This window comes from Toxorhynchites rutilus, chromosome 1 (assembly GCF_029784135.1).
Source record: "Toxorhynchites rutilus septentrionalis strain SRP chromosome 1, ASM2978413v1, whole genome shotgun sequence".
NCBI classification, from domain to species: domain Eukaryota; kingdom Metazoa; phylum Arthropoda; class Insecta; order Diptera; family Culicidae; genus Toxorhynchites; species Toxorhynchites rutilus.
The window spans coordinates 57099602-57123222 of NC_073744.1; the positions used below are offsets into that span (position 1 = coordinate 57099602).

Here is a 23621-nt window from a genome sequence, read left to right on the forward strand (position 1 = left end):
TCATGACTTCATGTATATTTTACCTCAAAATATCACGAAATCGTAAGTATTTTCAACTTGTTTTTTGTTTCTTCCCCATAAACTTCATATTCAATGTAAACAATGAAATGACGATATTTTTTTGTTTACCGACTCACATATACTTCATATACCATTTACACCATGTTATGTGTCACACTGATATTCATTAATCATTTTCAGTTAGACAGTTGAACTTCCTGCCAGAAGAATTTTTTTTGTTCCTTACAAACCGTTTGACGGTTATGAATACATATAACAAACGGCCCTTTTCAGGGCTACCATTTGGAGTTTCAAAATACTAAACTAACAAATTTCTGAACAATGAAAAGAATTACATTTAAAAACTACTGTTCTGAATAATCACAGTCCTACGTCAAACTTCCGTCCGTGGCCCTTTTGTACTCGCTTGTATTTTTGCAAATGGGTATGTGTTTTCCCAACACAGATTCCAATAAGTTGGGCAAATCGGCATTGCAGATCTTGGCAGTACTTTTATACTCCCATGCATTTTTAAACTCCGGAATTCGTTTTGCGGTCTACGGTCTACGAAAGCGGGTACAACTTCTTTGATGATTAGGCAAAATGTTGATAACTATTTGCTGTGATAACCACTACCATAATGCATGATTTGACCTGAATTGGGATTTGTTTGCAATTGAATTCGTAAATTGTTCCATACATTCACTAGTTTAATCAATAATTTAATCAATACATACAAAAGCTAGCTCTGCGGAGCAGCGATATCGTACCTAATGAGGAGAACATCTGAGGTGCGATTATTGCTAATTGAAAAAACACAAATGATTACTGAGCCAACGGCAGCCCTACGTCATCCTTGCGGTTATATCATAGGTGTAACCCATCCATAGTTTTTTTTTTTCTGAAAAACGAAATGAAATTCCCTATATTTCACAGAAAAAGAAAAAAAATGTGAATTAAAAGCAAATTGATTATTGCTAACTATTACAAACGCTACAAGATGTAATAAGCCCCGCCTCTGAAAATGAGATTTTTCTCGTTCCATCCTCGACGGGCTGCGACGGCCACCGACATCTCTGCCATGTCGAGAACCCCTATTCGCGAGCGTGGTTTATTTGCGATAATCGCTAATTAAATTGTAATTGATAGTGTTGCCCGCTGAAAGTGTTCATTAGAGTGAATTGCACTCGAATTGAACTAGCGCGAGCGCATGAGCGTATAATCGCCTGTAAAGGTAAGACCTGCGATGTTTAAGTGCGAATCGCAAATTCATGCTGAGGGCTGAGTCTAGGAATGGACCAGCAGCTTGGCACCTTCCCGTTCCCCTGAACGACGTGTCCATGTACCTTTTAGGGGTGGCCAATGTGAGTCATGTTGTTGATTTTCTGTTGCACTCGGTCCTAACCGTCGGGGCCGAGATTTAATCGCACTTCTATAATGTGTTAGGTTTTTTTTTGCTCATCCAACGTAATCTCCTCACTCGGCGATGAATTATAAACCACTTATTGCTGGATCGACTCTCAGTCATAATTGAAAGCAGATTTTAGCTGTTGCTGCTGTACATATTCTCCTTCAATCAGAGCAGATTATTCAGCATATCATCATATCGTCAATCACATGATTGGATGATTTCTAAAAACGAACACGTTAGGGTGCCAATGAATGTTTGGGAACCTTAAAATTTCATCAAGTTTCAAAAACACCCTATGCATAATTTCAGCTCATTCGGACTTAAGAGAATATTATTGTGTAGAGTCACGAATTTCGGGAGCTTTTTCGAGATCCGAAAAAATAAAACAGAAAATATTTTTACCATCCGTTATAAGGAAATTATGTTGGTTTATCTGATTTTGGGTTGTTTCATGCAACTAGTGAACGCAAATCGATTTTTTTTTCACATGTAATCAAGACGTCTCTAGTTGCCAATAATACCATAAGGCGTTCGAATGTTCAATTTTGACATAGGACTATGTCTTTGATTTCTATATAGCTACTTTCCGACGCAACGACGCAATCTTTTTGCCTAAATTCGGGTGTTAGCTCATAATGTGAGTTGATGCGTAAAATGAATTATTCTCCATTTATCGATAATAGACATTAATTTTATATTATATTGTATGTTGTCCAATCAATTTGTGCTCAATTCATGTTTTTATCGTGTAGGTCTCATTACTAACAATTTGTGTAATTATGGTCCAGGATGTCATAATATCGAGTATGTTGTTTGGTTATGTGAAACTGCAATAAATGAATTTAAATGGCTGCTGATTTAGAAGATCGAGAGGGTATACCCACGTAAATCAGATTATAATAGCTTGAGTAATCGCGATCTTACAGGGCTATAAAGCTATTACAAACAATGTTCCGGACAACGTGGTAACGAAGGAGATAATACTATTTTTATCTATAATATATTTTTGTAGTCATAGATTGATTTAACTCAGGCTTATATTTATGTAGGTCTTAACTATTAGACTTGTGTTTAAAAATGATACATGATGACTCTTTGTCTTCTTCTGCATGATTGAATAAACAGATTAAAAGGTTAGTAATGGCTTTAATGGTATTTTTGTGTACATTTTTGAACAGAATGCGGTACATTTAACCCGTTTAAAGGATACAAGTACATACAGGAAACGGGTTTTCCAGTTTTCCATTTGATGTATCAAAAGAGAAAAAAATACAGATTTTAAACTGGTACTGGTAATGAATTAGAGAGACTTTAAACTCTGAGAGTTCATTCGTCTCTTGCCCTTGAGGGCGGGAAATTTAACTGAAGGAAAACTAAGAAAAACTATTGCAAAAATCGTTATTCTCGCTCGACTCAGTCCTAGTAACTGCTATGGATGTATGTCATATCGCCGCACCCTACACGGCTCTGGGGCCAAAAACACAACCAAACAAATGGAGCAGGGAAAAAGCCCCTTTTAGTGTGCTTGACGAGCTCGCTTCTAAAAAGGGCGTAAAAAACCTGCTCATCTTTTGCTGAAATTAGAAGAGAAAACAAACGTAGTTTTATCAGTATAGGTAGATTTAGTAATTTGACATTAGATCTGATCGAATAAACCTGTATCCTTTAGTAACTCGATGGTCCTTTTTTGCTCGACGGCGTCGTCCGATAGTGCTGTCCTTATGGTGTCTGCAACCGTGAGTCTTCGCCATCAATCCCACTGAGTGAAATGGAGGACAACTCCCGGCCTTTAGAGAAAATATAATATTAGACTAGGAACCGCCGCTCACCCTACCATCTCCAAAATAAGGTGAGAGTCGGTTTCCGGTCCTACGATTATGAAAGTTATTTAAAGAAATAATCAGATTAAATATAATATGAATAAGTGAAAGCCTGAAGACCGCCCTCCGTCCCATCCCTCCTTGAATAAGGCGGAAGGTGACTCCAGGTCTTTCGATTTATGAATTATTTTATGAAAAGTATGGTAAATAGTATCAAGAGATCGAGGGCTGGAGCCGCCGTCCATCCTACCTCCCTCAAAAATAAGGTGGACGGCAACTCCGGGCCGTTCGGTTTAACTAAAATAATATTGATTGATATAAAAATGCTGCAGATCAAAGGTTAAAATTATGTAATAGAAGGAATAATTCATTTGTTTTTATTATTACCCTTTGGAGGGCTGGAAACTTTCCTGGTGTGTGTGTTATTTGTGTTAGTGTTATTTTTATTTGGAGTGGAGTGGTATAGAGTGTTAGCATGTGATTGTTGATTGTTGTTATGTGGGTGTTTATTGTTGGTGTGTGTGTGTGTTGTTTCTTTCATTTATTTGATTTGTTTGTTCGTTCCTTGTCCGTTTCCGTTGGACTTCTTTGGTTTGCTTGTTTTCCTCATCAGAAGACTTGAGATTAGGAATGGGTAGATTTGCTGGATTTGTTCTTCAGTCTAGGATCATTTTTGGAAACTTTGGCAATTGATTTGTTGCCAGGTGGGGTGGTTTTGTTTGAATGGTTGGATTGGTTGGAGGTTTTAGTTTTGGATGCGGTGGTTGGTTGGAATGAAGTGGATGGTTGGGGGGAAGTGGATGGTTGGAAGGAAGTGGATGGTTTGGATTCGTTGGCTGGTTGGGTTGAGTTATATTTTTGGTTTTTGGATTTCTTCCTATTGGATTCTTTTCCTCTAAAAATTTCCTCTTCTGATGATTTGAATTCATCTGAGGTTGACCTTTTGTTTGTATTTTTCCTCTTGTTGGAGGGGGTAGTTTCAATTTCCATAGAGATTTCTGGGTCGGATTCTGAATCTGACGAGGAGGTGCTGAGTTCCGATTCCTGTGGATTACTGGACGGGATTGGAACTGCTTTTTCTGAAGAAGTTTGCTTAGCCTGATTGCAGTTGCATTTGCATTGAGAACAACCAGTATTCTGGATTTTGACTAGTCTTTCTTGAAGCTTACTAGCAAAGGAAGGACCATTTTTGTTCTCAAAAATGGATTTAGCTTCCTTATATGACACACCTTGGTCAATTCGGACTCTGGTGATGTTATCCTCTGCGATCCACGCTGGGCACTTCCTACTGGTAGAGGCGTGATTTCCCTTGCAGTTCACACAAGAGGCAGGTGCATTGCAGATAAAATTTTTAATTTTGTCCTTATCATTACTATTTGTGTTAAGTTCAGGGTGGGCTACACCGCAGTTACGACAAAGTTGGATTTTTTTGGCGCACTTTTTGGAAGTGTGGCCGAATGCGAAGCATCCGAAGCATTGCATCGAGTTTGGGTAGAAGTTTCTTGTTGAAGCACGGAGGAATCCGAAGTTAATTGCTTCAGGGATAACTGTTCCGTTAATGGTGAGGATCATGGTTGAAGTAGGAACTCTTTCCTTCAAGACTGGGTCAAATCGTAGAATTTTTTTAACACCGATCACATTTTGGTCGGCTAGTTCAGCTAGGAGGACGTCTTCGTTTAAGAACATTACGTCACGACAGGACACAACGCATTCGCGTTGGTTCAAGGTGGGATGGTATAAAATTTCAATGGGTGTTTCGTCGATCAGCGACTTTGTACCCAGAAGCAATTGAACGAGTTTTTCATCTTGTAGATGTAGCGCATATTGCAGGCGATTTTTATCGTCGCGTTGAGGTTTCGCGTCTTTAAATTCCGTACCGATCACACCTTGGATCGATTTGGAAACGGTGAAAGGATTCGATGGGAGAATATTACCTTCAGTGGCTCTCAACAGTAATATTTGCAAGTTGCCACCAAAAGGATCAACCCATCTGGGCAAGGTACGAGTGGTGGTAACACCTCTGTAAATATTGGTTGGCCTTCCGGCGCCGGAGCTGCTGGAAGCCATGATCGGGGCCTGGCTATATCGAAATACAGCCAGGCGCGGAAAAATATTCACGAACCAAAGTAGACTATACGACGTGCGACGGGGGACGAAAACGGCGGAGGACAGTAACGGCGGGGGACAATGCCAACGCAGTTACAAGAACAAACACCGAAATCACTTGGCGGAAAAACACTATTTTTAAAAACACTTGGAAAAAATCACTTTTTAAATGTCAGTTAAATTAAAATCAATTTGGGATATGTAGTAAAAAATTTTTCTAACCTATACCCTATGGGCGTCCTATTTCTCACTAGCTCCTGGTATTAAGAAAGGTTTGGTCACTCACCGATCTTGTTGAAGAACCACTTCGACTTCACCACCTAATGGTAGTGGGGTAGCGGGGAAGGGACCGGATACCGCCGACGGCAGGGCAATCGCCGCTGCGGTTCGAAGCGACGAAGCGAAGAAAACCTCTTTTCACACCTCCTGAGTTGCTGGTGGTTGAAGTAGAAATTGCGCCAAAATCGCGCGTCACTGGCAGGAAAAACGTTGCTGATGAGACGGGCGCAAACAGCGGGACACGCAAGGGGCAGTGAAAACTGCCGGTCAAAGTGGCCAATCCGACCGAACCAACTTCCTGAATGGCCGTTGGGGGCTTCTCGGCTGCTTCCTCCTTTCCTGGTATCCGGACAACTGTTGCTGAAAAAAACGCTATATTTAGGACCGAAATCAGCTTTGAAAAAAGCTATGCATCCGGTTGTAGGAGAAAACTTTTATTTCTATTATTCTCTTTTAGAATGGCGCTAAAAACATAACCGTTGCGGTCGAGTGTCAGTAGCACCATCGATTTTAAACAATGAAAAACTCAATTTAAATGCAATTACACAACCACAGTCCTATGTCAAGATCCCGTCCGGGCCCCTAGGCTCAGACCCATCAACTTTTTTACGTTTTTTCACGATTTTCTTCAAATTGATATTATGATCATGGTTTATCCGAAAAACGATCATGGTTTGGATCATGGAGAACACAGAGAAAATCTATTTCTGCGAAAAACACAATGACCGAACTGCAGCGCGCCAAGCGGCTGTCATAGAAAGCATGAGTACAAACCAACATCAGTGCATCGGACAAACCATGATCAGAATTAAGGTCATCAAGATGCATTAATTACATGATTTAGATACAAATGGTGTGCAAGCATGATGTTAACAATATTTGAAAGGGTTATAATTCAGAAAAGGTATGCATACGCACCAAATAATCATCTTATGGTTGATTCAAATTAGTTCAAATGAGGGGCGCATTGACACTTCTAAAACGTGTTATTCCGTAAAAACATCATGTAAAACTACTGTAAATCATGGAAAAGACAATTTTATTTGTATGTTTAGAAACATTAAATACCTGATTTGACACAGCTGCGCTGAACTGGAGCACAAAGGGACAAATTAAGATCAGATTTTCGACTGGACAAACCAACATAATTAACCCTATCATGATTTGTTTTTCTATCTCTTAACAATAAAACAAAAAGGCCTATCTGGGTAAGGGGGTCTGGGGGTCTGGGTATGGCAAATATTGTATAGGGTACTAAATAAAACATTTTGGCAGTAGTACCATATATTTGAGTTCTTATATGGTACATCATAGGATCTATGGTGAAAATGGACCTTTTCGTTTTTTTGTTTATATGTGGAGTAATATTTTCCAGAATTTTTAGAATCATTGCCAGACACAAACATAATTTTCTGTAAAATTTGTAAAATTTCGTTTCAACAGCAGTTTTAGCGGGGAATTCTTTTGCATTACTGCAAACAAAAGAAGACAGCAGCTGAGACACATCGGATTTTTCTGCAAAGTTACTGCAAGCATGTTCTGTCGGAACTTGATTATAGCTTGATTTCACCAATTCAAAAGTGGTAATTTTGACTTAGTGCACAAAAAAATCAAAGATGAGGAATTGGAGAAGTTACTCGATGAAGATCCATGCCAGACACAAGAAGAACTTGCAGAAATGTTGGGAGTAACACAACAAGCAATTTCACATCGTTTAAAACAACTCGGAATGATTTAAAAACAAGGTAATTGGGTCCCATATGAGTTGAAGCCGAAAGACATTGAAAGGCGCTTTTTCATCTGCGAACAAGAGGTCGCAAAACGCCGATAGACTCGACAAGGTGATTCTGCAACATGACAACGCTTGGCCTCATGTTGCAATTGGTGTCAAAAACCACCTGGAGAACATCAAATGGAAAATCTTACCCCACCCGTCGTATTCACCAGACATCGCTCCCTCCGATTAGTATTTGTTCCGGTCGATGACACATGGCCTGGCTGAGCAGCAGTTTTCTTTCTATGATGATACCAAAAAATGGGTCGATGACTGGATTGCCTCAAAAGACCAGTCCTTTTTTCAGCGTGGAATCTGTATGCTACCAGAAAGATGGGAAAAGGTTGTAGCTAGCGATGGACAGTACTTTGAATAATACGGTGACATCGGGTATAACTGGTACTATAGTTTTACATTACCTTCTGTTGCAGATACATATTTTTTTGACGTAGGATGACGTCTTTCGGGAACATATTGGGGAACAAATTGAAAATCGAAAATCGAGTACATCGTGAAAATTGTCCAATTTCAAACGTTTATTGCTCAGTCATTTCATGATAGATTGATGATATTTTCGCGTCAATCAATTTCGGCACTCAATAACAATTTTTTATATTGAAAAAAAATAATATATGTCATAAAACTAACTATCGAACAATTGAAAAATCTCAACCCTATCCTAACTTGAATAGCCACTTCTGATTGGTCGAAATTGTCGACACATGCGGCGGGTCCCAAACAGAGACATCGAAACCAAGCTGCCTGGGGGGAATCGGCATTGCAAATACACAAAAGTAGGGGGAACTTTTGCACTCGCCGAAATATGTTCCCTAACAGAGACATCAAAACCAAGCTGCTTGGGGTAAATCGGCATTGCAAATATATGCAAGTCGGGGGAATTTTTATATTGCAAGTAAAGTGAGTGATACGATTAGTTTTAGCAAATAAAATTCAAATTTGGAACTTTAATGTTGGTTGCTTCGTAAATTTCATATGACCGTTTTAGCACAAGTGTAGAAAAAAAGACAAATACGAACGCATTTAACCCTTTTAGTACCGACTAAAAGAACGTGCCTAAGCGAAGAATACCGGGCCGAATCGGCGAATTTGTAGAGGTTTGCGAAAATGCTCGTAAAAACGAAAGTAGAAATGATATTTACAAAATACAAAAAGCAGCATATTCGGATATACAGGGAGAATAAAACGATACGATTTGTGATTCATTATTTATTGAAAATCATAAGAATAACATGAACATAAGACATAACAAAAATCGTACAAAAGTGATTTCTCTTTTTCCGATGGTAATTGCACATAAAAAAGTCATCATTTGGTCATAGCTCTATATACATTTTTTCAGCCATTCCATGCCAAACCGATATAGTGGTTCTCAGATTTTCGTCAAAAGTGGTAGTTTTGTTCTTTATCGCAAAATATTAGACCCGTATTTTTTTATTAGGGTTATCGTTTTTATTTTAGGGTGGTCCGAAAATTCAATTTTTTCGCATTTCTACCAAAAATGCCATTTTTCAAAAATTCATAACTTTCGAACCACTGGACCAATTCAGATGTTCGACATATTACATCGAAGCCTTTTAACTGTTTTTTTTTTGGAAAAATACTAGAGTAGCAGAAAATTTGAATTATGTTTTCGTTATTATTGATTGTATTCGTTTTTCATAGTTTTTATGGTCTCGGGACCAAAGACGCTATATTTTTTTATATTTTTTCTGGAAATCTGAGGATTGTTCACACAACATATCTCGAAACCAGGGAGGCGGTTTTTTTTTCGTTTTTGAGTTATTATTTTTCACAGTTAACCGATGGTCCGAAAAATTATTTTTTCTCATTTTTTCCACTACAAAACATCATAGCTGTTGATCAATTTAAAGCCAATGAGCTAGTCTTGTTTGGAAAAATATTATACTCTGAATAAAAATGGATTTTGTTTTCGTAATTATTGATTATATTCGTTTCGGGACCAAGCGCGCCATATTTTTTTGTTTTTTCCTAAAAGCTGAGGTTTTTTCACATAATATATCCGAATACCAGAGAGGTGTTATTTCCCATTTTTAAGTTATGATTTTTCAAAGATAACACGTTTTCAGTTTTCGTTCAATATTCCTATGCAAATAAACTGGATGTATGTGACTATAATCCAATTAATTGTTATTTTTCTAAAAAGGCTAGTTAGTTGGCTTTAATTTGATATGTCGATCATTTAAATCGGTCCAGTAGTTTAAAAGTAATAAAATTTTGAAAAAAGGCATTTTTGGGAAAAAAGAAATACATTATTGTGTTGCTGTTTTAGTAAAGTTATTGAATAAATTCAATTAGAAGACGAAGCTAGCCTTTCTCATGATGTTTCCCTTCGTACTGCCGATTGAAGCTTGATTCATTTAGAATCCGCAATCACAAAACCCGCTGTATTTCGGGTTTGATTAAAAGTACAAAACATGTTTTAACATCTGTGTTGGCGCTTACAAAACAATCCTTCTACGTTGTGTTCTTTTTGTAGATTTTCTTCTAACTTCACGTTTTTTCTTCTTTCTATTTTTTTACTTTTATTTAATTTTCTAAAAAACGTCCTATCTGGTTGAGAATCTGTTTACGAATTGAATGTTTATTCTAGCAAATGTCAGTACAGAGCAACGGCGAAAATGCAATGTTGCCAGACACGCTGGTTTTTTATTCCTAAATTCGGGCGAAATTAATTTTGCTGCATGGGCGTGCAAACGCTTGCATAGTGTATCTTCAACAGCATCACAATACAGATAATTCATTGTTCTTTAAAAAAATCCTTTACGCTTTGAAAATGTGTACGTTATATCGAGTGACGTTATATCGAGGGCACGTTATATCGAAGTTTCCCTGTATTCAGCTTTACCGGGCGCATAAGGCCGATTACCGATGCCGATTGGCGTAATGTGGACGCGTCCTAACATATTCAGACCGGCGGCACTAATCAGCATATAATATAACAAAAAGTTAAGTCTAATAACCATTTTTCACTTGTGTTGCATCGAATATGAACCATTTTAACATTTTATAAAGTTATTTTGAAACACAGACCTCTTGTGATGAGTACAATAAAGCCCCAACGGAGGCGCAACGATATATCGTCGTTGGTATTTTTGGCAAGTGCACCAAACGATGATATATCGATACACCTCAGTAAGATGTACTTTCAGTATTTTTTCTTATTTTTGTCTCAAAGCTATTGAGAACGGCGTGTAAAAAACGAAAAGGTCCATTTTTCACCATAGATCCTATGGTGTACCATATAAGGACTCAAATATATGGTACTACTGCCAAAATGTTCTATTTAGTGCCCTGTACAATATTTTCCATACAGCTGGTGATTTGGTTTGGGGGTAATTTTAACTCCCTTACCCAGCCAGAGCCTTTGGAAATAGAAAAAAAAAATTTTTTTACCGCGCAACACTGAAAAAATCGATATGAATTAGACTAGTACTGAATCTATAAATCCCTAAAACAAATTTTCAAAATTTCAATATATTTTTTAGTACTTTAATTTTTGATAATTTTTCTTGATACACCGTAGTAAGATGCACATTTATTTTTTTTCAAATTTTTATCTCGAAGCTTTTGAGGATGGCGTTAAATAAACGAAAAAGTACGTTTCACACCATTGACTCTATGTTAAACCACATATGAAATTTTTTGAAATTTTTGAAAGCATCGAGAGAAAGTTCGAAAAACACAATTCTCATATGTTCCACAATGACATTGTTGTGAGTCCAATTGGATCTCACGTTTGCGTAATTAGGCTTTGTGTTCCGTTAGTGCGAGGCGAAAATAATTCTCAGGTGGAAAATAAAAATTATGAATGAAAATTTACTTTTCTGTATCAAACATGTATTCCATGTAACGGAGAAACATGTTATTCGCAAATGAATCAAGAATTTAGAGCGAAAATTGTGTCTGAAAATAAATTTATATTATAATGACGAGTTTTGGTGAAAGTAATAGGAAATTTATGGAAATTGTCAAGAGCCAAAATGGAAATTGAGGGGCTTAGAATGAAAGGGGTGTAAGTGATTTGATCGATTTCTCTACATCGACTCTCTCTTTTGGTCATAACTTAGCTGCAAATACATTCCGTACTGTATTTGACAATGTGGAAGATAGGTCATAACCTCATCTATCGGACTCTATAGCAAACTTAAATTGGAACGTTTTTGCAGTTGAGTTATTAACTAAAGATAAAGTAAAATTGTATATGGTTGCAGTTATGTTAAAAATGACATAATATATGGACCGATTTATTCCAATTTTCATAAATAAAACCAAGGTGTGTTCCCGCTCGAGAACGAATTGTCCGGTTGTCTGTTTTGTTATGTTCATTTTCACCTAAGGTATGTTTATACGGCGAGAAAAATTGGAAAAGTGAAGAAATATTAGTAAAAATTATTTCCCATATGATCTACATATTGTGTTAGGTTTTGTTAATCCAATTAAAATTCGCATTGGGTTGAATAACACGCAGAAGGTAAAAATTATAAAAGAAAATCACCTTTTCCAATTCGAAAATGTTTTCTCCATATTAAAGAAACAGTGCACCCGTAGGGTTAGCGTCTCACATTATCATGCCGGGTGTTCGGGTTCGATTCCCGTTCTGGCCGGAGGATTTTTCGTCAAAGAAATTTCCTTCGATTTGCACTGTGGTCACGCGTATTCTAGAGCTTGCCCCTCGGAATACATTCAAGGCGTGTTATTTGGCTCAAGAAATCTCAACTAAGTATTAATGAATGACGCTAGTTAATGCATATGTTGAGACGGCAAAAGTTCCACAGGGAACGTTAACGCCATTCAAGAAGAAGATATTAAAGAAACCTGTGAGAAAAAATGAAAATTTTGTTCGGTATTGGTAATTATCTTATATTACATTGGTGAGTTCTTTTCTTTGTTTTATCCATACATATCACAGGAGGTATCTCGTTTAGGATCACATAGGGCGCTTTTCATCATATCTCGTTCCACTTCAGTATCTTATATCTGATACGCACCATCCAACGACTGTTTACCATCCTTCTGTCATCATCAGTGGGTAAACAGTGGTGGACTGAACAAACAATACCCAACAACCAAACAAAACAGCCCTTTTCAGGGCCACCAAATCATTATCAAAGATTTTAACGAAGTAATTCTTGAAACATATCCAAAATCAACAAAAAGCCTAACGGAATCCTATGTCGGCTATGCGGTCGTGTCTCGGACACAACCCTCCTGTGACTTTTTTAAAACCTTCATTCTTCAAAATATACTCATGATGGAGCCACTGCCATTGTTGATCCCGAAGATGAAGCCTGCGATAGCGTATTTTGTTGCGAGCACTTTCATTTTTCAGGTCTCGACCTCGGTCTTATTGCTCACACCATAAAGTAGAAACCAATTTTTCATTTATTGATTGTATGATTGTACATCCCAATGAGATTAAATCTTCTAAACAAGGTTTCGCCAATAAACCCGGTTGCCGGAGGACCATCGTGTACAGCTCTGCTCAGAGTCTCACACTGGCACAATGGACAATTGGACAATGATCATCGGCTCCTAACATGTAGATCAGACGCCCAGATAGGTCCCCTTACCTGTCAGTATACGACCAAGAATCCACCGGGGTTCGATACCCTATTTCACTATGGTTACTCGTACCGTTTTGTCTCAAATTCCAATGCAAGGCCACACATGTCTATAAAGTGACTCGCCAGAAACTCCAGGAGATTAATGGAATGTTTTATTGCATCCACCATATAGTTCGGACCTGGCACCAAGCGATTAGCACCCTTTTTTCGCATAGCAAAACTTCCTGAGTGATAAGAGAAGATTGTAAAAATCGATTGCTACAGTTTTTCGCCAATAAGAACCAAGACTTCCATTAGAGGGGTATTATATCAAATTTTGCAACAAAATGGTGCATATTTGACCCAAATCGGAAAATTTGAACCCGAATCATATGAAATAAACTTTTAAATTTCACGCAAAAATAATATATTTTTTCCCCCAACCTAATACACGTTTTATCTTAAAACTAATCGTTCTAGAGATATAATCAATTTTAAGTAGTCCAAAACTATATTTGTGAAATTTTTATACAATTTCGGAACCTTAATGATAATGAGCGTTAATTTACAAACACGATTAGCATTACATAAAAGCCGTACAATAAATGTTTCTAATATATTTACGAAAAAAGCGTAAATTCTTGATTACTCAAAGCCGAAACAAAACAAGCGCGAAAAAGAATACCTCATTTTCGTGGAGATGCCGGGGATTGAACCCGGGACTTCTCACATGCGAAGCGAGCGCTCTACCACTGAGCTACATCCCCTAGGTAGCGTACTGAGCACTTCCCACCAATGACCCAAGACGAACTCTATGTAATAAACAAAACCCAAAACTATCCTCTCCGTTAGAGTCCTAATTTAGTACTTCCATGTGCTGTTTTTCGTTCTCCCACGTTTCACCTTTCTCTGACCAAAATTGAAGGAAATTCTTTATGACGTCGGTCACTTTCCCTGCAGCGCCGTTTGTGTGTTGTTTCTAATCGGATTCGAATTGGGTCGCAATTAACCACTCCGCGGGGCCTATCGCTTCGTTCCTAAGGCAAAGCTCAATTTGATGTCCACGTCAACGGGAATTATTAGAACTGATTAGGTGTACAGATGTATGTATGTGTGTGTGTGTATGTTGGTAATGAATGAATCGCGAGTAACCATCAGTCGAAATCCATCAAGGCTCATTAGCGGGAGGGCGAGTTCCAACCATAGCCATAGGTAATGTGCTGCATGGATGCCGGACGGTGCCCAGCCTTGGAAAGAAGCGCACGAGCGGGCGCGAACGACTCATGACAATGTGGCGGATGTTACGAGCAAACGGGGGAACGATGGAAAAAGGTGATTTTTAATGGTAATCAATTAACGAAAACATAAAATATTATCGCTTAATATAAGGTTATGTGAAATTGCTGTCATAAAAAATTACCGAGATACCAATGGATGGTGCTTTGTTTTTTTTTTGTTCAGGAGAGCCGTCAATAAACTAACCGGAAATTCTTGAAGATAAAAATCATGGCAATAGATTAAACAGTTTTATGTGCAGTGTGTCCACCGTATGGCAAGTGTTCCCCCCGGCAATTCCGTTTTCGTTCACGGGGGATTTCTATGATGATATAAATATATATTCATAAAATATGGTCGTTCTTCCATTCATTCATTACACATTGTTGTGACTGGAACGGATCCAAAATAGTTATTACTAGTGTACAATTCATGAATAAATGATAAGTAGAAAACAATAGAACACCGATCATCCACGAGAGGAAATTTCGCGGATTATCTGCGAACACGAATTCCACGAAATGAACTTGAAATTTCTAAAAATTCGAAATTTCGAAAATTCGTAAATTGACATAGGAATATGTCTTTAATTTCTATATAGGAGAACTCTACGAAAAATGGAACGATTCATTAATAGTTTTCAAACGCATATTACCCAAAATCGTTATGACGACATATGTTGTGATGTATACCATTAGACAAGAAATTTATCCAGCATTTTTTTGCTTGAAACAAGAACAGAAAATATAGTAAAAAATTAAATAATTTGACAATTAAAATGGGTATGTTTTTTGATTGCACTAACCACTCGCTTTCCTCCCTGACGCAACGTGCAATCTTTTTGCCTTCATTCGGGCGTTAGTTCACAATGTTAATTGATGCGTATTATGAATTATTCTTCATTTGCCGATAATGACATTTCTCAGTTGTTGCATTGTATGTTGTACAATCAATTCATGTAAGTACCCGCATCTTGCATCTATTTGGCCATCATTCTTTGTGTGGACACCGACTGGACAACATCGTTGCTGGACGAGCTGGACGGCGAGGGATCGAGTGCCTTTCTCAAGGCAAGAGGGCGGGGGTGGTAGCGCTGGAGTAGAGTAGAGTAGAGTTTTCAAAGGGCCTTTCTCAAGGCTAGAGACGAATGAACTGCAAAAGTTTAAAGTCTCTATAATTCAAGACCTTCCTTCCATCTATTTCGCAATACCGATCACGTTGTAATCTCTTGAATTAAATTTTTCGATGAGTGTATTATCATTCAGGGTGGAAACCAGTAAAACCAGGATTTTTCATTCAAAACCAGATCATCAATCAGATGGATTAATGTTTTCAATTGTTATTTAAATGTAGTGCTCTTGTATGTTTCATATGAATGATCTTGAGTCAACGGAGTTTTCGACGACATTTGAGTCCCGTCTAGAGTCAGAGTCTCTAGTCGACGCAAGATTATTTTTTCATCTTCCAACAAACACAAACATAAAGAATTACAACATTTCTTTCGATTGATTTATAATTCAGGCTGTTGAAAAATGTAAGTATTATGAAATCAATTACTAAAAATAATAAAAATAATAAAAATGAAAATAGGCGCTGCCAAAGAAGATTGAACAAAAATCACAGTGGTGAATACAATTCAAGACAACGGTAAGTAGTCCATTTCCACTCAATGAATAAATTGATCAAGCCAGCACTTTTGAGAGGGAATCCGAAGTCCCTTATAAACGTCGATCTTTCCAATGATTCGTTTCTGCTTAGCAGCGGTTAAAATTGAATAAAGATTCGCTGTAAAAGTTGCAATCAACAGTGTTGTGGAAAAAATCATGTTTATAAGATAAATATTTTGATTTTTGACAGAACTGTAAAGAGTACTACATTTAATTTCTTCGAAAAATGAAGGAACGATTTGTACCTTTGTCGTATCGACGAAGGCACGACATGTTATATTTGTTGTATCCAGTGTTTACAGTTTGCAAAAAAGCGCATGTATTTCGCTCTTGAACATTTCGTCGAGAAGAATAGAGTCAGTGGTACCGTGGCGAACGATATATTTCTTTGGACTTGAAATTGTTCATGGCTTCATTCGTTCTACTTAAATATTAGTCATTATTGTAACAAATTGCTTCACGTAATACAGCTTATTACAGTATCATGAAAGTTTCAAATAAGAACAAGTGTTAATTAATAGGGGTAGATTTTTAGACCTCGTCGACCTCCAAAATTAATTTTTGTTTGTGTCGACCCCTTGGAAACCGAGATCGACCCCAAGGGGTCGATATCGACCACTTTGAGAAACCGTGGTGTAGATCATAACTATTTAGACTTGTCTTCTTCTGCATAATTGAATAAACCGACGAAAAAGGTAGTGATGGCATTAATGGTATTTTTGTGTACATATTTGAACAGGATGTGGTTCCGGTTTCTACCACGTTATCTCATCTTTCCCGTTTAAAGGATACAAGTTCATACAAGAAACAGTTTTTTAGGGCTTTCATTTGGTGTATCAAAAGAGAAAAAATTCAGATTTCTATCAACGAAAAAACTCAATTCAAATGCATTTACTACACACTATCATAGTCCTATATCAAAATACCATCCGTGCCCCTAGGCTCAGACCCATCAACTTTTTCAACACGTTGATTCCCGTGCCGGTCCCTAGAGAAATTATGTATTATGTATATGTTACGATATGTCAGTACTTTCCAATCATGTATCTGACTATTTTATTTTTGTACAATATATATCTTCGGGAGCAGGGAACGGCACTGATATATTACTATTTGAAGTTGCACATCGTAATATGTATTGCCATATTTGTTGAATATATTGAAGTAATTAAGAAATATGGAATAACGGTGCTGGTTGAACGAATATATATAATCACATTCACAGTGCAAAGCGTGCATTGGTATAAAGGAACAAACTGCGACATATAACCAATTTGTGCATTGTTCTCGCAAAGGTAGGGAAGAATCGTTGCTTCTCGAAATGATTCTACAAAATCACGCACGACATTAACCTTTTTCAGAGTCACCGATACTCTCTGATAATGAGGTATTTTCGAAAATTTGATGCATTCTCAAATAATATCCGAAATGATAAACTGAGAAATTGCATAAAATGATTATGTAGTCCTACGTCCTACGCGGTCGCGTCTCGGATACAATCCGGTCGTGTCTCGACAGATAACTTTCTGAGAAGACTTCCAGAGTTGAGTAGATTTTCCACACAATGTTGTAGAGTAAATCAGATCGAATATAGTCAAGATGTTAATCTTTACTGATCGGTGTTTCATTTGCGACTAAACTCTCTGAACTCATGCTTAGCTTGAAATTCATTTATTTAAAGATTTTTTAAAGTTACACATTTGGTTTACAAATCAATTTCTCAGCCTTAGGGGCCCGGCAACTTTGGATTTTCAATTTATATAGTGATTATTTGTTGTGAGCCTAGTTTGTATTTGATCCCGTAAAGAGGGATGTATTAGTAATTTATTGAAAAATTTGATAAATTACCTAACTAAAATCTAATTGAAAACTATGGGACCTGTTCCCGGATGATTGCGTGCGGAGACCGCTGGCAAGACCCCCCGTACCTAGTCAGGATTTTTGATTTCCGTTCTTCCAGCACCTGAAGACCAGACAGGCGGTGGATCTCGGTATTTCGGGTCCTTGGTGGACTGTCCAGGATCATCCGAAGGATCTTGTTCTATCTGTAGTTTTTGATGATGGCAATTTGCACATCCCTCCCAGATTGGCAAACCTTATTCGATCACCAGTAGGATGATCTGCTCATGTATCGCAAGCTTGTTTCTCTGCAACAGAGTGGACTTTCGCGTGATGAGCGGGTATAGCGACTTAATGAGTTTGGAACACTTCGTGGATGTTTTGTTCACATGGGATACAAAGTTCAAATTCCTGTCCAGGGTGAGACCAAGGTAGACAACCTCACTCGACCAGTTAATGGTGAGGTGGACGTTCACATCATCAGGCGGAACAAGTCGTGGTGATTTTGAGTGCGGAAATAGAATGGTGTTGGGTAACGGGGCTCACCGGGCGGTTCCACGGGACGGGCTCTGGAGGGTTCAGCAGTATCACGACACGTGCATCGGTAGTGGAGTGTTCAAAGAACTGGTGAATCTGGCGAAGCAGCAGCAGATGACCTTATTCAACACACCTAGCACACCAACCATTCAGGAGAAAGCACTCCCAACGAAGCAGCAACCAGCAAAAATACGGGAAAAGCGGATTTTCGGGAGCGATCAACACTGAACCTTTCAATTACGTTCTACGTTGTGTATTGAATCGATTTATTATAGTAAGCCTAACAAAAGACAATACAGAGGAAGTATATTGATGCCAGTTTCTACGGATTATTTCAGCCTTATGGTATGAAATATTTCTGCGGTACACGGATAGTCCCATTTGATGTCCATCAAATGGTCTGTGTTTTCGCCGCGTTGATGCGAATCGTCTTGGATGTTGAGTAGTCGGACAGAATATTCAGGCCTCTCTGTAATTTCCTGACTAGCGGACGTATCACTCGACCCTTGTAGATGATGGTAGCGTCAAGAGCGAAAATACTGTGTGATTTTTTTTATTCCGTTTGTTTATCTATTTAGGCTCATTAGCATTTTTTAGCCGCAACTGAGCCGATTTTTTTTGTGCACATGTCACCTGTTTTTTATACCTATAAATAGCACATTACACAGTTGCCATTTTTAGGCGTAAGAGTATTTATTCTGATCTTCCATTTTTCAGTTAGACCACCGGACTGCGGAGACAGCTGATATGATCATTGTTGTGTTATTGATAGAACAGCAGCCCGATGTTTCTTGCATATCAGAGCAGTTGTATGGATGAATCGATCTTCATTCGACCGTGGATCGATCAACATCGCTGATGAATGTTGCGTGGACGTAGTTATTCTGTAACAACACATAGATGATCAATGATGGCCCTGAGTTTTGAACTCACGATCGATCGCTTACTGAGCGATCGCGCAGCCAATGTGGCTACGGAGACCCCCTGTGTGAAATTCTGTATCGCACACAAAATTTATTGAACCGGAACGTTGAAAATGTTGCAGAATACATTTGGTGACTCAACTGTGTAGAAATCATGGTTGTTTGAATGGTATAAGGCATTCAAAGACGGTCGGGAAGAGATGAAAGATTTACCACGTTAAGGACGACAAGCTACCTCTTGAACTGATGTAAACATCTACAAAGTAAAAGGAGGGTCATGGAGATTGTCATTTAAGTTTGAGAACACTAGCCCGTGAACTGAATACCTCTCACGAGACCGTTCGTCATATTTTGGTTGATGTATTAGGCATAGGGAAAGCACGACTAGAGACAAAAGAGCTAAATTTTTCATCAATAATTTCATCGCAATCAAGTGGCTGAAGACATGATTGAACGTTCAAATTCTGATCCCACGTTCATCCAACGCAACGCGACGTTCATTACTGGCGATGAGACAAGAGTGTGCCTTTTCCTTTCTTCCGGAACTTGTGGGACCGGTTTAGGCAGACTTTATTGTACAGTTTTTGTGTACAGGGAAACCTGTTTTTGTGCGGTCCCTTTTTGCGTCATTCCTCGTTTGTGCAACTCTTTTTGGGCGATTTTATTATGACATCGGGTCTTGAATCACACAAACCAATCGCACAAATCATAACATCGCACCTAAACAGTAACACAAATGAGAAATCGCACAAAAAGCAACCGCACAAAGACAAGTTTGCCTGTATTTTCTTTTTGTTTTGTTTTGAATTATATAGTGATTTAACTCTTTTGGCTGGCTCGTTACATTACTTCCATTTCGGAAGAATGTCGGGGGTGAGAATTGAACTCGTGACCAGGGCCCGAAATCTTCGAAGGTGAAAAATGAGGACCGACTTTACTCTCAGTAGCTTTGCTTCGACTAGAACTGCTTCGGCAGTCGCCGGCAACAAAAAGTGACTTGACTAGAAAATGAATTGACTAGCGTTGACAAGCGAAGATGACTGGTGAACTAGTCCAGTCAGTGGTTATTTTAACTGACTCGACTAATGAATACAAATCTGCCTCTTCATACAACTGACTTCAATCCACACTTCCATTTCTCCCTGACACTAATTCATACCCGCGTACGCAATATTATTTTTACGTACATATAATTAGGAACGAAAACATTATTTCTGATGCAAAAAATAAGTTACCCATCAATGGACGGTTTATTGTCTACCCATTTTGAACTCAAACCAACGAACTTAGACATTTATCAAGTATGCTATAAAGGTCATCGCGTTAGTATTAGCGTGCAAAACAGCGTATACACACTGACGCGATTTTATACGTGTGAATAATTTTCATGTATGATAAAAAAAATCTAGCTCACTTGTAGCGTATGTCAAACCACGTTGAACTCAAACATCGATGCATGCATAAAAATACATGGGAGAGAGAAAGAGAGGAACGAATTCGTTTTGGGGGAAGTCACTTCAAAATGCAATGAGGACAATTTGACTGGGAAGAATGAAATGATATAGTCGAGTAGAGTAGAGATAGCGACTAAACGCCCGACTGGCTGTTTAGTCGTTTTGGCGGAGAGACTGCGTGAAGAAGTCAGCTGACTATCCTCAGTTGACTATGACTATGCAGAGCCCTGCTCGTGACCTTTAGGGTCATAGAAACTGATGTTACCACTACGCCAAATCGCCTCTTAATGTTTTTTTGTGCTGATAATACAGTGTTTCCTGAAAAATATAGTGTGTTTCTATGCTGGCCGTGACACTGCCATATGCATCAGATTTTGATTTTGAACATTTTCCACTCAACCCTGAAGAGCGATGGAATCCACGTTTGTAGGGCGATTTTTGAGAGGTTCGATTTTCAATTTGAATTAATACGATTATGCAAAAAGTTTATGGAGTTTTTTACATTACAATGATAAATTGGTGTCGGTTATTTACTTTTTGAAGGTAATTTCATGTAAATACTGGCTGCTTCTGTGCTTGAGCAGGTCCTATTTCATCGCATTCATCGCACTGTTTTAGCATTTCGTCTGGTATCCAATGACGCGTGTAATATTGTTTTCCATGCTCTCAGTCGTTGCTGGTTGCTGGTTGCACAAATTTCGTTGATCGACTTACTCATTCATTAAAAAAAAATAAAACATTCAATCGAGTCTTTCCATTTTGAAATGACAATACAAACTGTGCATTTGCTTACCTTGACACATGTCACTTTACCCGTCATTTGCTTTGACACGAACATTATTTTGGCTGCAATTTGTTCAATAGTCACGTGCTTCCAGCGTTGCTTTGCTGACCTTCACATCGTATTCCATATGCAAGCCGTCACTAAACATCGATGCAATATCTTCAAATGCAACCTCCAACATGTGGGCGGACAACCCAGTGTCCGCTTGAACGTAAAACGGCATTCCTCGTCGCTTCCGCCCTTGAAGTTTCGACAGTTAGAGCTATTTGCGCCATAAATTGACAGCGTCGGTTCGTTCGTCTGAAATCCATTCCCATCGTTCATTGGCCGAAAAGGAATAGCAGTGACTAACGAGGACACGCCATTCGAGAATAATTAAGCACCACTCGAAGCGTTACAGTAAGTACTTGAAGCTTGAATATTCTCTGACAGCTCTTGTACGAATTTTAAGTGTTCAGGATGTCGGCATTTCCATCATCGTCTGAAATACGAGGCTGGTACTTACTGCTAAATACGATCATCCCGTACCGTTTTCTCTAGCACATCTGGATGGTTGGTGGGAAGCGATTCGAACCAAACCACAAAATAGCGCCGTGAAAAACGTGGTTCTAGAGTGATATCACAAATGTCAATCATGAACTCAATTACGTCAATACTGCAATACGTCTCCATATTTTGGAAACCCCTCTATCACATTAAGCAACAAAACATTGCCATCGTTCCTTTCAGCCACCATTCAAGAACATAGTATTCACCCAAATTAAGCAGCTAATTTTCACTTTTAAAATGCGCTGACCTCTTAAGGAACACAAAACTGTCATTAAGTCCGACGTGGTCCGACGGAGAGGCATTGTCTTTTTTGAGGAACTGGCTATTTAGTGTGTCAGCCTGCAGTGAAATAAAACATCAAGCAATCGCGATGGACACACGGCACTGCCAGCGTCGTCGCCCTCCTCTCCGGCGGATGGACACGGACCCCGGACAGCTGACATCACGAAGCACATTAAAGATAAAATTATGGTCATTACACATTAACGACGATTAGCACGTATATTCCGCTCTCTCACGTTTGCCCGATTTTTGCTCGATTCTTTCGTTGGTTCGTTCAAATGCTTCGTGGTTTTCTTCCCTCCCAGCAGGAGGGAGCTTCTTCGCTTGAGGGAAATACGGTAAATAATGATTTTAATTAGGCAAGTCTCAGATATTAATTGGGTGTTTCTCGTCTGGAGTACAACACCTAACGGATGGTTTTGGGCGGATATCCAAAGTTGTTGCGATGGGTTCTGAAAGGTGAATTTTACCCGAGTACATCGTTCTTCCTGTGAAGTAAAAGTCCTGCGTCAAATGTTTGTGGTTGCCGCTAATGAGCACAAATAAGGTGGTTGCAAAATATCTATTCCTATACATACTGTTCACCTCGTCGCCTCGTTTAACCCTTTGCGGTCGTTTGTCTGTTCTCAGCCACCACTGCAAGGATTATTTTATTCAACCATGTAATGGTTCACACTTTTTTCTAAACTAATTTTAATGTCTAGTGACCTTGTTCTCGAATGAATACTGAGTTTCTATAAATAATAGATAACGGTACTCAATATAAACAAAATATTATTATCGTAGAAAGAAAAGAGAACCTCTTCCAAATTTAAATTAATTCCGACTGTAAAGGGTCAAAGTAAACATTCGGAGTGAATATTTTTCAACATCGGAATGATGTTTGACTGACACCAACACCAACACTTTTCCAAAGTTGAGCAATCCGTTGCCCTTGTGTAAGCCGGCTGCAAAAAGGACTCGATTATACTTTTATTTGAAAAAAAAACTAAATTACAAGTGAAATAAAACTTATTCTCTTTGTTGCCTTCAAATCAGCTGGAAATTCGGATTCTACACTCGACAAAAAAATTAGAGTAACAGAGTGCGAATGCGGAAATTTTAAGTAATTTTTGACATGCTGTAACTTCGTGAAAAATCATACAAATGAAATATAAATTTGTGCATTACACGAGAATTAATCAAGCAAATAAAACCAAATTAGGCATATTGAGGTTTAAGAGTACAATGAATGTTTCTATCATGGTCAGATTCTAAACCGTCTAACCGGAGTCGATTAGAAGATCAATCAATGAACAGTTCTGCGATTGGACCCATGAACTTGCTCATAGTAAGA

General features: G+C 38.4%; 1 protein-coding gene and 1 non-coding gene across 10 annotated transcripts in view; one reads left to right on the forward strand and one right to left on the reverse strand.

The window, feature by feature from the left end:
• LOC129777929 (mpv17-like protein) overlaps positions 1–23621 on the forward strand; it is a 505117-nt gene that overhangs the window by 109860 nt on the left and 371636 nt on the right. The gene's annotated exons all lie outside the window — the stretch shown is intronic.
• On the reverse strand, positions 13671–13742 carry Trnaa-cgc (transfer RNA alanine (anticodon CGC)). Its single transcript has one exon. It is a non-coding gene; the product is annotated as a tRNA-Ala (tRNA).